We start from the raw sequence: 16,448 nt of genomic DNA, 5'->3' as shown, positions 1-16,448 counted from the left end.
GTGGTGGGCCTCTAGCGGCAAGGACAGGGTCGGTCGGCGAGCCGCGAGGCGACAGAGGAGGCATAGAATAAGAAATGGCAACTGCCATAATACAGGTTCTCTTTCTCTCTATCTCTCTCTCTGGTTGTGCAAGGACTTGGAAAAAAAGGAATGGTACAACAATGAGTTGCATATGAGTTTCCATCGGGCAGAGGTAAGAGTGGAGGCATACTCCTCATTTTTGATTTTGCTCCCAAAAAAATTCATATAGTGTATGCAAGATTCATTTTTACCTTTGCGTACACCGTGTTTGACTAAAATCCTACATAAAAGTAATGGATGTAAGATCTATATTCCATCTAGCTAGCTATTCGTAGTTTTGCTATTAAGGTGGGCATGGATGTTTCCTTTTGTGTATGTATACATCTTGTGTTCCCTTTTAGGTGTGCATCTCTTCCTAACCGGTTATATCCTGTTCTTGCTAGGATTTATAGTGTACCCATGATGTACTCCTCTCCCAACTTTGCTACTGCTGCAAAAACATCATCTTGCTTTGCACAGTGGAAAATCTGATTGGGTAAGTGTGCTTGTGTATGTAAAATAAAGGTATCCATTCACCTTTTTTGTCGATGCCTTTCCCATGGTTTCTTTGCCTTCCGTTTTGTCCCTTGACGTGGTTTATAATGGCTTTGCAATCCAAATTTGTAGGTTCTCACCTTGCTGGGATTGCCGCGTTGGTTGGCCATGGCTGCTCTCGTTGGTCTGATGTCTGCTTGCGTTCTTGGTGAGTATCAGCTATCTCTGTAACGCTCGGTAGTTGGTCGCGGGTTGTATTAGCATTTCAGGATTCTTGCCCATGTTATTGGCTTGGTACCCGAGAGGGGATATTCCGCAACTAGTTGCGCCCGCACCCCATTTTTGCTGTGACACTTCCAAGTTTCCAAAAAATGCAAATTAAAATTCTAGACATACATTGTGTTGTGTCTTGTGCATCTATGAAGTTTCATCCAAAAATATGTCAAAATGTGGCCTACACAAAAAGAACAAATGATCTGTAAATAGTACGTGACACTATTTACGTACGTCTTCTCTTTTTTACACAGGTCACATATTGATATATTTTTGGATGAAACTTCACAGATGCACAAGACACAATACAATGTATGTCTAGAATTTTAGTTTGCATTTTTTGGAAACTTAGAAGTGTCACAACAAAAAATGGGGTGCGGGCGCAACTAGTTGCAAATGAGAGTTTCCCCTTGGTACCCTGAAAAGTTTACCTCACTTGGAGCGCATGCCTTAGGGTTTGTTACAGTACGTCATGGGCTTGGGTCCGTTAGTCTTATGGTTTGCTTAGGGGTCAAGTAAGCCTTACTTGTGAGTCAAGTAAACCTCTCTATATATGGAGAGGAGATGTATCAATCTAATCAAGCAAGAATTAAGAAGGAAATCCCTTCCCTCTTGCCCGGCCGTGGGCAAAAGGCCCCCGGCCGGCCTTCTCGCGCCCTGGCAGCCCTCTCTCTCCCTCCCAAATCCTAGCAGCCACATAACACTTGGTATCAGCTTTCCCGGGTTCGATCATGTCCAACCCTCCACCGTGTTCTTCCCACCCGCCGCCGCTGCACTCCGACGTCCCCGCCGTTCTCTCCCCGGCGGAGATCACCGCAGCCCTCCGCGATCTCGCCACCGCGGTCCAGGAGATCCACCTCTACTTGGCTGGCCCCTACGGGCCGCCGCCGCCGGTGGCGCTGCTGCCGTGGCAGCTGACGCACCAAGCGGCCTCCGCCGCAATCGCCGGGCCGCTGCAGCCGACGCTGCTGCTGTCGTCGCCGCCACCCGACGCCGGGCTGCTGCAGTCCCCGCTGCTGGTGTCCACCATCTCCGGGCCGGGCCCTACCTCGGCGCCGGGGGTCCCTCTTCTCCAGCAGCCGGCCGCCTTCTTCCCACCGGGACGCTGCAGCAGCAACAGCCGCCGCCACCAACGCCGCCGCTGCAGCTGTTGTCCTCACCGACGCTATCCCTGCCGTTCGGTGGGCAACTGCAACAGCAGCAGCAACTGCCGTCGCCACCAACACCGCAACAGTGGCTGTTGCCGCCACCGACGCCGTCCCTGCCTTTCGGCGGTGTGGGAGCGACCTTGGCCCCGGGCTCTACGTCGACACCGCCCGGGATGCCCTTCCACCAGGTCCGTTTCCCTCCGTCGCCGTCACCGCTTCCGGCTTGGATCGCTATCCGCCACGTGTCGGCGGCGGTGAGGCTGCAGCCTGCTGCGCGCAGCCTCCTAGTGCGTCGGCGTGTGCGGGAGATGCATGATATGCAGTTGCAGCTCCTCCAAGTTGCGGTTCGTTGCGCAACGGACCTTGATCTCGTCCGCTGCATTGGGGATCTTGGGCGTGCGGTTTCCCCCACGGGCGGCGGACATGCTATTTTTCCCGCGGGCAGCGACCTCAAAGTCTGCGCCATCGACAGTCATCCGGCGGGGAGAAGGCATGGTGTCACCGACAGGAGCGCACCGCGTAGCACCACTGCATTCCGCCGCCAGCCGCCGCGTGGGCTCCTTTTGTCCCGCTGGTTTCCATGGGATCCAGGTGGTTGTACAGGTGCACGTCCGACGGGCGGATGGTGTCCACTTTATGTTCAGAGGTCAACAATAAAGCGTCCCAGTCTATTTCCGGTTGAGAGTAATAAAACAAACCGAGATGTAAAAGGCTCGTTTTTAGGTGTTAGGGTTGTGTTGCGTCGAGTCATGGTTTGTTTAGGTTGCAGCTCGAGGACGAGCTGCATGTCCAGGTGGGGTGTAGTGTTACAGTACGTCATGGGCTTGGGTCCGTTAGTCTTATGGTTTGCTTAGGGGTCAAGTAAGCCTTACTTGTGAGTCAAGTAAACCTCTCTATATATGGAGAGGGAGATGTATCAATCTAATCAAGCAAGAATTAAGAAGGAAATCCCTTCCCTCTTGCCCGGCCGTGGGCAAAAGGCCCCCGCCCGGCCTTCTCGCGCCCTGGCAGCCCTCTCTCTCCCTCCCAAACCCTAGCAGCCACATAACAGGGTTAAAGTTTTTTTTATTGTTCGATTCGTTTGGAAAATTGGTATATAGCATGTTAGCAAGAAACTATCATGCATACTCATGGTCGTGCAGATTAGCTTAGAATCCCAACTTGATAATTAATGTTTCTCAGTGACCGGTGAATTAGTAATCCCGTGAGAAGAGGAGAGACATTTGTTATTAGTGATGGAAGGATTATATCTTTAATTCCATGTCGCAGGATGTACCACCAGATGTTTATTAAGATGCCACAATTTTGGATATCATGAAATTTGCTGAATAGCATTGCTTGGTTTGGAGATTAGACATACCTGCTATATTTTCTATCTTTTCCATATGATGTTTAGAAGCCAGTGTTGTTTGTTTTAGTTACACTGAGAATTGTTTTATGGTCTTTTCATGTCTACCTTCTGATATGTTGTTTGACATTGTTGTTTGTTTTCAGGCTATCTACTGTTGTGGGTTGGTTGTTCTGCCCGTCTCCAGGTAAATCTCTTTGCCTATTTCAGAACCCCGCATGTTTATCTATTTTCTATATATATGTTGAATTTGTTACCTGTTCTATTTAATGGCATGCTAAACCTGATGATTTTCTAGCCAGTGTGCATGGTTTGTTATCTTTCTTTGCAATTTAAGTTGTCAATTCTTGCATCAGCAATATGCTTAGGGTTACCTGGAGTATTTACACATGTTTTCGTTCATGTAGGAAAACCCAAGGATAATCAAGATCCCCTCTAGAGTATTACTAAATCTAATGCTAGAAGAGCTTGGTGTTTCAAAAGCTGAATACCATCTTGAGCTATGCGAAGGTAACAATGCCCGAGTCACTGTTCTGTTTGACACCTATACGGCCTCTACCCTACCAGCGGAGGGTGCTCTGGTGTATCTCTTGATGGATGGAATAAAATCCAATAGTTATTAAATAACTGAGGATTTTGCGTGCATAAAAGCTATCACATATGTTGATCAGGCAACCAATACAATCATCAGGGATTTAAGCCACGACATCATTGTGGAAGAGTTGAAGACAATTAAAGTTATGCATCGGCAAAAATTTAGCCAGTTGGTAACCGACGTTTCTGCCGTGTGCCCTAATGATAAAAGTCAGCTTAATTGGTAAATCTTGGTTTGGTTGCAATCCGAAGGCTGAGCACGTTCTGAGGCCTAAGTCTATTGAGCTTATCAGACAACTCAATTGGTGAGATTTCTTCCATCATTTAGCATATTAATAGGCGTAGTTACTACTGGAATATTCATTTATCTCTGGTGAGAATATCATCAAATTCTGTAACATCCGGGGCTTTCTACACAGTGGGAATAACTACAGGAGCACTTCCAAAATTTCTTCAGATATTAAGCCTATCAAGAATAATATCTCAATTACCAAAGGTCTTAGAAAACTAAGACGCCAGCTACATAGGATCTCAATAGTTGGCCATGATAGACTGAAACAGCTTTTACTTATATAATATATGCGTTGTTTGTGAAAAATTGAGTGCTAGCTCAATGCGGATGCCACTCTCCTATTTGACCACCCATATTAGTCAGTTTGTAGCCTGTCGAGATAATATCTCTTATCATATTCGTCATTAAGCTTGCTCTAGAGAGATGAATCATTATGCTCTGTGGTTCTTGATATATAGAATGCTTTGAAGAACCAAATCCAGTCCAAGCGCTTAAACATTGAATCATTGAATCTTCATTCTTGATATAGTTTCACCATACTCTTATCATTGGGAGGGCGATTCTGGGCGATTGCGCCAGAATCTGACGACGAAGACGAAGATGGGAGCGCCAAGACGCCGGCGACGAGATCTACACCGGACGGAACCGTGACGCAACCGACCGATTACTTGATTTCATCGCAGGTAAACTGTGATCTACCTTTCACGCCTTTGAGTTCGGTGCTGCGAAGAGAAAAGAAGAGAAGGATGCAGAGAGAATCGGCGCGCATGCTTGGTATGTTCTCAGATCCTATTTCTGTTTCCCCTTCTCCATCTAAATCTTCTACTCCGGCGAAGAAGGATGCGGTTTTATCTCCGTCAACTTTCTTCCTGGATGATTTTGATGCAAAGGAATGGATCTTGGTACACCGCAGAAGGAAAACAAGGGCACAAATCGGATCACACCACAAACCGATGTGTTCATCGGTGTGTCAACAGTGCCAGTTTCAAATTCCGATGTGTTCATCGAGGGATCAACGGGAGGTTTTTGAAAAAACCTTTTCTCTTAAATCTATCGTGGGCCATATGGGCTGTAAATTTTCAGATCGATGGGCTCCTGTGCGAGGCTGCGATCGATCAGACGTCTCTGGGATCGTTAAACTAACTGGAGGGTGTCGCCGTCTGGTAGGGTTTCGATCATATCCTTTCCACCCGGCTCCTCTCGTTTCCTCAAGGGCGGCGGCTTATGGTCATACCACGATGTCCAATCGTGGTGGTGGCTTCAATCCTAACCGAGGTCGAGGTTACAATGGTGGAGCTGGCCGTGGCAATGGTGGTGGACGGTGGAACGGCGGTGGAGGTAACTTTGGTCCTGGCCGTGGAAATAATTTTTTTGAAGGAAGTTCTAGTGGTACTGCCGGTCAGGGGGATGGGAATAGGGATTCAGAATACCGTGGTGGAGGTTTTGATGGTGTATTTCGTGCTGGTTATGGGAACTCAGAGGGAGATAGAGGAAGATCTAACTATGGGCAGGGGTATAATCGGACTGCAGACCGTCGCCCATATGCTGGCCAAGGGAATTTTGCATATCGGATGACTAATACTGGAACTGGAGCTCGTGATACTAGGCTGGATAGTGCCAGGCCAGCAAGTTTCGAGTCACATGTTCAAGGTTTGTCGGCTGAACAAGTTCTGTTGGTGAAAGAGGCTGCGAATGCTTTTGCGAAGCAATTGGCAGGTTTATCTAATGGCAGCCAAGGGGCTGCGCAAAAGTCCACTGCTCCTTCGGTTGTGCAACCGGTGGCTGCGCTGGGACGTCAGACACAGGGGGTGCAAAGAGCTGAAGCTACCCTTTTGGCTGTTGCTGGGATCAGTACATAGGTGGATGATGTGGCCACGAACCAACAGTCAGCTGAATTTCAGATGGCGAAGAAGAAAAAAGGATCTGGATGCTTTAGATGTGGGCAGGCCGGACACTGTTTGAATGATTGCAAAGCAACAATTTGTGAGTGCTGTCAAAGTACTGAACACATATCTAGCAATTGTCCTTTACTTAGCGCCCCTAAACCCAATATGGTGATGTATGGCCTGGCTCATGAAGAACTCATGTTTTGGGATGTTCCTATGTCAACAAATGTCAGACCAAGGCTAGAGAATACACGCATGGGAAGAGTTACAATTTCTGGTGGTGAACTTACTATTCCAGAGATAATTGTTCAGTTACAATGGATTGTACCAGATGAAGCCTATCAATGGGATGTAGTAAGGGTGGAGGATAATGTGTATCGTGTCAACTTCCCTAGCAAGATGGATCTGGTGAGAGTGCAGCACTTTGGCCGTTTTAATGTACCTAACTCTGAAATCTACATGAGTTTTGATTTCTGGAAAAGATCAGTTGAACCTATATGGAGGGCGCATGAGGTTTGGGTAAGAGTTTATGACTTACCCACTTCAGTTCTGGATGATTATTTAGCCATGTGGTCTATAGGCAATTTGTTTGGAAAGACAATTGATATTGATATCACTTTTACAAGGGCTAATGATGTGCTGCGTATGTATATTATTTGTCTTGACCCTTCCCTCATTCCTGCTCGGATGGATATAAGGGTGCAAGATGAATTTTACAGAATGAGGTTTGAAGTTGAAGGTGATCAACCTGTCAGAGCTGCTGATGTGGTTATGAATGAAGCAAATAATGGGGAAGGTGATATGGAGCATGATGGTCCAAATGGCAATATTGAGCAGCCTGGTTCTGTTGATGAGAGTAACTCTGTTGATCAACAAAGTGGACAAAATGGTACTACAAATTTACCGAGTGATATACAGGGACAGAGACTTGCTCTTTCCCCTTTCCAATTTGGTGTGGCGGGTTCTGAAATTTTTCTCAATGGGGAGATGTTGCTTGCTGTTCCGAAGTCTCCGAATGTAAAGTTCAGTGCTGAAATTGAAAATCGGTTACAAGGCTTTGAGTGTTCTCAGAGTTTGGCGACTGAATTTGCTGCTGAAATGACCAACCGGGTGCATGTGCAGAATCTGTCACCAATTGTGCAGGCTGCTTCTTTCGTCGCTGATGATTTTGTCGGACTGACTGAGCACAGCCCGGCCCAGCCAGATGCGCAGGAAAACTTGCTTGCGGCCCAGCCCAGCATGCATGAGGCCATGCAGGGCACGTCGATCGGCGGTATAGACGAGGCGGCAAAACCCGCCACACCTTGCACTGTTTTGACTCCTGTAGGGGTCTCCGAGGTATTAACGCATGCACATTATGATTTCGATACAAATTTTAATAGCCAAGATGTTGTTTTACCACCTGTTTCTAACATAACATATTTGAATAAGATTGTTGCTGAGCCTATAAAGGGAAAGCCTAGCCTGGATGAGGTGATCAAATTTGGTGGTACTCTTCCTAATGCGGAGGTGGGGCTGAGATCAAGTGACCGTCTCAGGGCTCAACCAAATGCGGACGCCACTCAATTGGAGAGGGCAATGATGATTGTCCAACAGCGCAATAACCTGCATACTCAAGGTACTACTTTGGATACTCAACCATCCTTTTGTGCTTTCTCTGATGACGATATTATTAGTAGAGCTAAGACACTTGGAATTTCTATGGGAAGTAACTCAAAATCTGAACGGGCTGCTGCACAATTAATCAAAGAAAATGAAAAGAAACGAGTCTTAACCTTCCTAAAAAATGATAAGACACTAGAGGAGGAAGCTACTTTACCGTCATGCATTGTCGTTAGTCGTGCTTCTGATCTATGTGAGGATTTAGATGATTTTTCTGATGAAAATTTAGATGAACACATAGACAGTCTGATTTCCCATTCGGTAGCTAAGCCAAAACGGAAAAAAAAGTCTTATGATAAGACATATGTTAGGAGAAGTGACAGGCTCAGAATTAAAAGAATTAATAAAAAACAGTCTTGATGGAGGGTTTACGGGGTATGACTTGGAATTGCGAAGGGTTTAGAGATCCAGGGAAACACCTTTTTGTTACTGAGGCGGTTAAAGAACACAGACTTGATTTTATTGCTCTTTTAGAGACTGGAAGATCAAACTTTACGGTGAACTTTTTATCGGGGTTAGCGGCGGGAAATGATTTTATGTGGTTTTGTTTACCACCTCATGGCCGTTCGGGAGGAATCTTAGTCGGTATTAATGCTCAAACCTTGCTGGTTAAAAAAGTAGATAATGGAGATTTTTGTGTCAAACTTTATCTACGATCTAGATTAGATGGTTTTGAGTGGATTCTCATCCCTGTGTATGGGGCAGCACAGGATGCCTATAAGTCTGCCTTTCTATCTGAGTTAGTGCGGACGTGTGAGGATGAGAGTCTACCGATGTTGTTAGCGGGCGATTTTAATATCTTACGTAGACGAGAAGACAAAAGTAATGACAATTTTAATCCCGATGGCCTTTTGTGTTTAACGCTATTATTGAGAATTTAAATTTGAGGGAGATTGTACTCTCTGGGAGACAATTTACTTGGGCCAGTAGAAGAACAAATCCAACTTATGAAAAATTGGATAGGGTTTTGGCTAGTGTTGAGTGGGAACAAAAATTTCCCCTTGTCACTGTGAGGGCACTTACTAGAGCGGGATCAGACCATACACCACTTCTAATTGATTCGGGCCAACATGCACATAGAGGGAATACTGCTAGATTTTCTTTTGAACTGTCCTGGTTTGATGTTGAAGGGTTTCATGCAATGGTTGCTGCTGAATGGGCAGCAATCCCACCCGAACGCTCACCCATTGAAACATGGCAAAAACGAATTAGACATCTACGCAGATTTTTACGAGGCTGGGCAAAAAACTTAAGTGGCAAATATAGAAAGGAAAGGGAGAGGCTTCTAAGTATTATTGATTGCTTGGATATTAAAGCCGAGACTCAACAATTGTCTATTTCGGAACAAAATATCTTGAAAATTGCTCATGCTAGCCTTAATAAGCTAAGACGTGAAGAAGAACAAAAATGGGCACAACGGGCCAAAGTTAAATACATACAGGAAGGTGGTTCTAACACGAAATATTTTCATCTTGTTGCAAATGGCAAACATAGAAAGAAAAAGATTTTCCAATTAGAGCAAGATGAAGGAACGATAGTGGGCAACGATAATTTAAAGGTTTACATTACTGAATATTATAAAAAGCTGTTTGGGGAACCTGAAAATAATTCATTCTCTATGATGGAGAATCATGTGTTGGATATCCCCCAATTAACACCTGAAGAAAATACCATTCTTTCGGCCCCTTTTACGGAGGAGGAAGTCTTTGAGGCTATCTCCCAAATGGAGCATAATAAGGCCCCTGGCCCGGATGGTTTTCCCGCTGAATTTTATCAGAACTGCTGGACTATTATTAAAAACGATTTAATGGCTTTGTTCACTCAATTGCATAGTGGAGATTTGCTCCTATATAAGTTGAACTTTGGGGTCATTACACTACTGCCCAAGAAGGAAAATGCTACTCAAATTCAACAATACAGACCTATTTGCTTATTAAATGTCAGCTTCAAATTTTTTACTAAGGTAGCTACAATTCGCATTTCTAAGATTATTCAGAAAATAATTCGACCAACACAGACAGCCTTTATGCCAGGGCGCCACATACTTGAGGGTGTGGTAGTCCTACACGAAACTATTCATGAAATGCATCGGAAAAAATTAGATGGGGTTCTTTTTAAAATTGATTTTGAAAAGGCATACGATAAAGTTAAGTGGCCATTTTTACAGCAAGTGCTAAGGATGAAAGGCTTTGACCCTAAATGGTGTGATCTGATCAAAAAATTTGTCCAAGGGGGTAGTGTGGGTATCAAAGTTAATGACGATATTGGGCACAATTTTCAAACAAAAAAAGGATTGAGGCAAGGTGATCCTTTCTCTCCGATTCTTTTTAATATTGTTGCAGATGTACTTGCGATACTGATTGCACGGGCTAGAGAGGACGGCCAAGTTGGGAGCCTCATTCCCCATTTAGTTGATGGGGGGGTATCGATACTCCAGTATGCTGATGATACGATACTGTTTTTGGAACATGACATCCACAAAGCAATTAATATGAAACTTATTTTATCTATGTTTGAACAATTGTCTGGTCTAAAAATTAACTTTCATAAGAGTGAAATTTTTTGCTTTGGAAAGGCTAAAGACATGGAAATACAATACAGACAGATTTTTGGTTGCGAGGTTGGAACCTTGCCAATTAAATATTTGGGCATACCAGTACACTTTAGAAAACTCAGAAATTTAGAATGGAACCCGATTGAGAGCCGATTTGGAGCAAAACTAGGCACTTGGCGTAGTAAATTACTTTCGTACGGAGACAGGTTAACTTTAATTAATTCGGTCCTAACGAGTCTACCAATGTTTATGCTGTCGTTTTTAGAGATTCCTGTAGGGGTCAGAAAACGGCTAGATTTTTTTCGATCCAGCTTTTTTTGGCAAACGGATGAGACAAAGAAAAAGTATAGGCTCACAAGGTGGAATATGGTGTGTCGACCTAAAGACCAAGGAGGGTTGGGAATTGAAGTTTTGGAACTAAAAAATAAGTGCCTGCTGAGTAAATGGTTGTTTAAAATTCTTACTGAGGAAGGAATGTGGCAACAACTTATTACTAATAAATACATAAAGAATCAGACCTTAGCACAGGTGGAAGCTAAACCCTCTGACTCACCATTTTGGAAAGGTCTAATGCATGTGAAAGATGATTTTTTTAAAAGAGGAGCTTTTAAATTGGGAAATGGAGAAGACATTCGATTTTGGGAAGATGTCTGGCTTGGCGACACGACCTTAGCGCAGCAGTATCCAGCCTTATATAATATAGTACAAACAACGAATGTTAGAGTGTCCACTGTGTTGGCACAAAATCCACTAAATATCGGGTTTAGAAGGGCGTTTAATGATTATAAATGGAATCAATGGATAAATCTGTGTCAACGACTAATGACGGTACAGTTGACGAATTCACCGGATAAATTTGTTTGGAAACTTAATGAGTCCGGCATCTATTCTGTCAAATCATTGTACCTTGATCTAATGAATGGCCACACTCCGTTTCTACGAAAATACTTGTGGAAGTTGAAGATTCCACTAAAAATTAAATTTTTTATGTGGTTCCTAAATAGTAAAGTGTTGCTCACAAAGGATAATTTGGCGAAACGTAAATGGAAGGGTTGTCAGAAATGTTGTTTCTGTAATGAATCAGAAACTATTCATCACTTATTCTTAACTTGCCCTTTTGCTAGAATCATTTGGCGTATCATATTTTGCACATTTAATATACCTCCTCCTGCTAATATTACAAATATGTTTGGAAATTGGCTAAATGGAGTTAAAAAGCTGGATAAGAACAGGATAAGGATTGGCATATCTGCTGCATGTTGGTCGATATGGAAAAGTCGGAATGATCTTATTTTTAACAGACAAAAGGGAACAAATTTTTTGCAGGTTATACGACGGGCGGCTTTCTGGATACAACAATGGGCGTTCCTCCTCCCGGAAGATCAGCGGGAGATTATGGATACTGGATGCAACCGTATGCTGACGGTTACTCAGGATTTCTTTTTCCAGGCTACTGGGTGGCGACACACTAGTAGAATTCAGAATGGATAGCTTTGTTTGCTTCCTTTTCTTCCGTTGGTTGATACATGTCTCAACCCTATCGGATCAGTGATGTAAAACTTTTGAACTACAACTGCTTTAAATAAATGAAAGCCGTGTGCATCAATCTGATGCAGAGGCTGGGCTATGCCCCATTTCGAAAAAAAAAATACTCTTATCATTGATTTCAGATGTGCATGTTTTGTCCCTTCTCATTAACAAGGATTTAGCTTTTGTTTCCAGGAATTTCATCTAGGCTACAAAGGACAGAGAAGGTTTAGGAAAAAAAAGTGTGTATGCTGTGACTGATCAAGGCTTGGCCAACAAAGTGCAGTAACGGGTATGGCCAGATTATCATCATCAGGTGACAAACATAGATGGTTTTGAAGTGGTTCCATGGGTGTTTTTTTTCCCTGTTACTATGTACTAGCCTGCAGTTATACACGTTATCTGTGTGTGTTGCCATGTGGGTTGCCACTTCTTTGAGGCTACGCTATTTTCCTTTTGTATGCACAAATTTATATTTGCTTGGGCTACAATTATGGATGGTCTGGGCAGTACTTAATCCATGTTGAGGTAATATGTGTCCATTGTTTCTGGATAGATCATATCAAGCAAAATTAAGAGTATCTAATAATTACTTCGTATCAAGGCAGTTAATTAGATAAAGTTATTTGCTTTGATCACTCTAGGATTGTGATGTGTGGTCAACTTTGTGTTAAAGTGTGCGGTACATCACTTTATATTAATGCAAAAATAGTTCCTAGAATAATGAACCGGATCTCATGTGTGCAATCTGGCAAGGAGGCGAAAACATGTCTTCACTGAAATCCATTAGGAGCTTTAGTGAGTAAAAGGAAGGTTGCCTTTATACTAATAGCGAGCTCCGAAATATTCCTTTTAATATTATCTTGATCTAAATCACTTGACCATCCATTTCTTCTCAGGTGCAAGGGAACTGGTGCGCTGCTGCGTGGTTTGGATGGGTGACGCCTGAACCGGTGCTTGGCTGGTCGAGGTTGGTTCTAGATACATTTTCTCCATCCCCTTTTCTCCGAGGTTGTATTGTTCTTGATCCCAGGCGGTGTTTTTTAGTCTTTTCTGATGTGTGCTTGTTCTTCGTACAGGTTCGTGCGGAACCACAATGCTTGTGGTTTCCTGGAAAGGTTTTCTCTCTTACTATGAAATCATGGATGATTTGGTTTGGATATTTATTTAGTTATTAATCTCTTACTTTCTTGCTTTGTAGTTCTGTGTACTGCTTTTATCTTCTGTTTTGTCGGTCCTTTTGGTTGCAGGTAATAGATCATTCCTCTTTCTTCTATAGCATCTATTAGGCACCACATACATCTGCTTAGGTTGTTAGCCTATATACATGGAAGCCATAAATATTAATGTATTTTAGGATTAGCTATAGGTATCCATCTCTAGGATTTTTGTGTGCACGTATTTCTTTATGCTACGCAGCACGGAAGCACCTTTAAGCGCGTAACTGTATATTATTTGGCCATTTCTGAATGCAAAAATATATTAATTTTCCCATGCCTTAAAGCGGAATCAAATTTTGGTAAAATAATCACCAAAATCAATTGCATAGTTAGTCTCTGATGATAATTTGAATTTCTCTGCTGGTACTAAAAATTGCGAGATATTATTTTTGTATTTTCTTTTTTTAACAGAAATTGTGTATTTTCTGCATTCCTGTCATCCTATGGCTCAGATAGTAATATGTTCTCTCCCGGTATATATTCCATTAGTTTGATTATACTTGTGATGCCCAATCCATTGTCGCATTTACTTACAGAGGTCCACTGGAAATTTGGTGTTTTACTAGGAGGAGTTCATTAGCATTAGCACTGTGAAAATTAAGACGGCAACATAAACATAGAAGTATCTTGACAAACGACGGATGAGCATCGATGTTTAGCTACAAGAGCCCTACTAGGTCATTGTCTTCATCCTTCATCGTCTTATGATGTTGTTTCTGGCTGCAAACAAGTTCACATCTCTTGACACACAACAGATGAACATGGATTTTTAACTTTTGTAAAGGAACTACAGGGCTGATGCTTAAGTCCAGGTCACACCCTTCTCTCTTGTCTTCTTGAACTAGCACGCCCGCGTTTAAAGAGCTCTTAAATAATCAAACTATGTTTGTTTAGGCATCAAAATTTTGACAATAGGTAACTATATACTTTGATGTTATTTGAAGAGAAAACTAAATCCAGGATAAATCTATTGTGACATTCATGAAGAAACCCTACTATTCGATGATTCATGTCATTGATTGCTTAGTTTTTTCTGACATTTTTGCATATGCTACATCTACATCTAAGCATTGCATCTTCTAATCCTACTTTAGCTTTCACCTCCATATCTGGTTGACGTGACTTTTTATTTAAAGGTACTATGACTGCATGCTTATTGAAATACCACCTTTTAAATTTCTAGCTTACGAATATGATTATAAATTATTCGTTGCCGTCATGTCCATTACTTCGTTATTTCAGGCATTGACTTTCTCCAATACAACATATTTTTATCATACATCGGTACTTGTCGTTGCCTAATCGACGATGCCTCGGAGGAGGGATCCTCACGAGGGGGAGAAGAAGTACGGGCCATAGGGCGGAGTGCACACGGGACGGTGGTACGCGATTTACCCAGCTTCGGAACACCTGCACGATGACAGGGCCTACTGCTGCTTGTCTGGAATTATCTGGGCGCTTTCGCGATGTTACAATGAGTTGAGGTTCTGCCTCTAGGGCTCCCAGGATCCGGCTTATAAAGGCGCACGGATCTATGGTTTACATGGAGAGTCCTACCCGGATACAGGTTACCTAACTACGGTACAATGTCTTGCCGTGCACGTCAAGGATCCGCCTTCCTCTCTTCGTCGTACCGGATCCGGATTCCTTAACGGGCCTTCGTGGATCCGGGTACCTCCTCAAGGTCGGTCGGATCCGGCTCCCTGTTCCTGGGCCGTACTTCATCCGTCAGGATCAACAGCAACTGGGCCGCCCGATGGGCCACATGCCACATCACCATCTATGGGCCACCCGGGCTTACCGGATCTAGGCACTGTCGATGGTACACCCATGAAGTATACCCACAACAGTAGCCCCCAGAGTTCTCCGAGTTTCGCCTGCTGTTTCCGCCTTGCTAGTCCACCATGATCTCCGGCAATGTTGGTAACGCGGAGAAACTTGAAGAACTCCAACTTCACATTTTCTTCCTTTCCAACCTTTAGTCGGAAAAATGTTCCCATCCCGCGGGATTTCATCCATCGACGGTTCAAAACACGTCTCCGGGTTACTTCCATGCTTGCGAACGAGAACTGCTTATCTTCACGCGAATACCCGGAATCTTAAAAGACTCAAACGGTTCTGCCAATTCTGGCGCCATTTTCGCGCGATTTGCGCGGTAACTTATCCTTAGCCATTTTTACCGTTTAGGGTTGGGACACGTGTCACGCATCCAATGGTGCGACGCTTGCGTTCCGACCACAGGATGCGGAGCATGAATCTCGTCCCTCCGGCCTATAAATATCCACCGTCAACCTTAATTCCTCATTCACCCCCTTTCTCACCTCTCTACGCAGCGCCGCCCGCGAGCTCTTCCTCCGCCGTGCCGGAACCCGCCGGAAAACTCGCCGGAGCATCACCGGAGCGATTTCACCACCGTGGTGTTCATCGTGTTCTTAACTCCGGCGAGCCACCGTACGAAAACCTCGTCGCCGGCGACTCCGACCACTGCGGAGCCCATTACGGTAAGTTCTCCGAACTTCAAGCTTCCGCCGTAGCTGGTAGGGATGATCCTTAGGACGAAAACGTGGATCCGACTAAGACTTGTTCTTCCGCGATATTTCTGTCTTCAGATGTCTTCCACGACTCCGCCTCCAACCACCGAGCTGATCATGGCAACTCCACTCACCTCCGCTCCGCCTCCCTTCATCCCAGTCCGGCTGGATTCCACCAAGGACTCCGGCAAGGACACCGAAGGCACCTCAGCCATCCCGGAGAAAACCTCTGAGGTGGAACAAGCAGAGAAGAAGGCGGAAGAAATGGCTGCCAAAAAATCCAAAGCCCGCCAGCGGGATTCGGAATCCAAAGGAAAGTGGTGGCCCTGCACCACCACCGAGACCGAGCTGAAGAACTTGGAGGGGGAAGGCTTCCTGCAACCCGGAAGCTGGAGGACAGTTCCGAATGCATTAGCTCCAGCCCCCCAAGACAACGAGATGGTGCTGACGAAAGCACTAGTAGAGCGAGGCTTCTCATTTCCGCCTTCAGACTTCTTCCTGGAGATCATGAAGGTTTATGGGCTCCAGCCCCACAACATTTCTCCGAACAGCGTGCTTGCAATTAGCAATCACGTCACCCTCTGCGAGGGCTATCTCCGGGTAACTCCCGACCTCTCTTTGTTCCAATATTACTTTTCCATCAAGAAGGAGAGGATCCGGCAGTCCACCGAGCTAGCGACGTGCGGATCCATCACCTTTATGATCCGCCCGGGCCGCGTCTACCCCCACACCGACCGCCACGAATCCGCGCGGTATTGGTCTGGGGGTTTCTTCTACTTGAAGGACGTCTCCGACCCGGCGAGCAAAAGGAGATTGCCGCCGTTCAAGAACTGCCCCGCCACCGAGATTCCGGCATGG

General features: G+C 44.6%; 1 long non-coding RNA gene across 1 annotated transcript; it reads left to right on the top strand.

Moving 5' to 3' along the window:
- The first annotated feature begins 628 nt into the window (after nt 1–628).
- Nucleotides 629–12,815, top strand: LOC139835011 (uncharacterized). Its single transcript, XR_011750689.1, has 4 exons — nt 629–763; nt 3,471–3,511; nt 12,035–12,155; nt 12,739–12,815. It is a non-coding gene; the product is annotated as an uncharacterized lncRNA (long non-coding RNA).
- Nucleotides 12,816–16,448: the final 3,633 nt, after the last annotated feature.

This window comes from Lolium perenne, chromosome 1 (genome assembly GCF_019359855.2).
Source record: "Lolium perenne isolate Kyuss_39 chromosome 1, Kyuss_2.0, whole genome shotgun sequence".
Lineage (NCBI taxonomy): Eukaryota > Viridiplantae > Streptophyta > Magnoliopsida > Poales > Poaceae > Lolium > Lolium perenne.
This window is presented reverse-complemented; position numbering and strand designations above follow the sequence as displayed.